We start from the raw sequence: 1,214 nt of genomic DNA on the forward strand, positions 1-1,214 counted from the left end.
GTGTTAACTAGAGAAAAGAAAACAAATGAAACATATTCTCTCCTCCTGTCTACTTTAAAAAAAAAAAAGGAGCGGAAACACTAGAAACCCTCTATGCAGGCGAGCAATTTATATTTGATGTCACTGACCAGCAATAGTCGTATACCGTAGTCGGACTATTCTCAAACATAGATGGACTATATAGTGAAAGATCTATTGGAAACGAAATGTCAAAGCTCCTCTAATGTATATAAAAACAAAACTCGATTATGCAAGATTCGGTATATGAAAACAGAGGTTTGAGAATCCTGGAACATTGTAAAACCTAATGCCATAAAATAAGGTTGGAAATAAGATCATCCATTAATTTTTTAAAAATATAACAACTCAGACTTTTAGTGAAAATCCACCATTCGGAAGAGAAATTCCTTAAAGTTAGGAACAGGTGAGGTCCTAGTTCCATGAATATTTTATTCATTTACCCTTACATGGAAATGCCTAAATAAGGGTGTTGCTGGAATCTTGAGACAGGGGTCTCGAGTCTCGGCCAGACAGACATAAAAGTTAACATGAAGGGATAGGTATAGCTGTTAAGAGGAGCAGGACTTTATTCAACTCATAACACAAGAAATGAAACCCCGAAACCCTTATTCAGAGTCAAACCCTCAAGCAACTAAATGGCAATAATTCTACCAGGCATTAAAATAAACTGAGAACTGAATAAATGATACTGCTAAACAACGAAGTAGATTTTTCCAGTCGATAACGTAAATTGAGAATTGAACAATAACACTGTTAAGAGCAAAGCCAACGAATTCTATTAAGCTGTGACAGCATTGAACAGCTAGAGAAAAACAAAATCTGAGTGAGAAACCAATAATAATAAGAGCAACATTACATATTCCAATTTCAATCATAACTGCCATGCACAGTCCCGAAATTGAGGATGAATAAATTAGACAAACATTACTTATTACTTCACACAAAAGGCTGGAGACATGAAATAAATGGAGGAGTCACTCCAAATTCATAAGTTAATATAAGAAAGGACCTGATACAGAGCTAACAGATGAAATTACATATACAGCCAGAGCAGCGCAGTAAAACCAAATGAAGAATGAAAAGCCTCATAATCATTTAAGTTTAGGTATAACAGAAGTCCTTCATGGGATTGGCCACATCGAGACCCGAAATTGGGTCATCAAACAGTTAGCTCATGCGAGCTGTAAGAACAT

Source organism: Pinus tabuliformis, chromosome 5_2, assembly GCF_031772625.1.
Source record: "Pinus tabuliformis cultivar Carrire ecotype Pingquan chromosome 5_2, CPIR1, whole genome shotgun sequence".
Lineage (NCBI taxonomy): Eukaryota > Viridiplantae > Streptophyta > Pinopsida > Pinales > Pinaceae > Pinus > Pinus tabuliformis.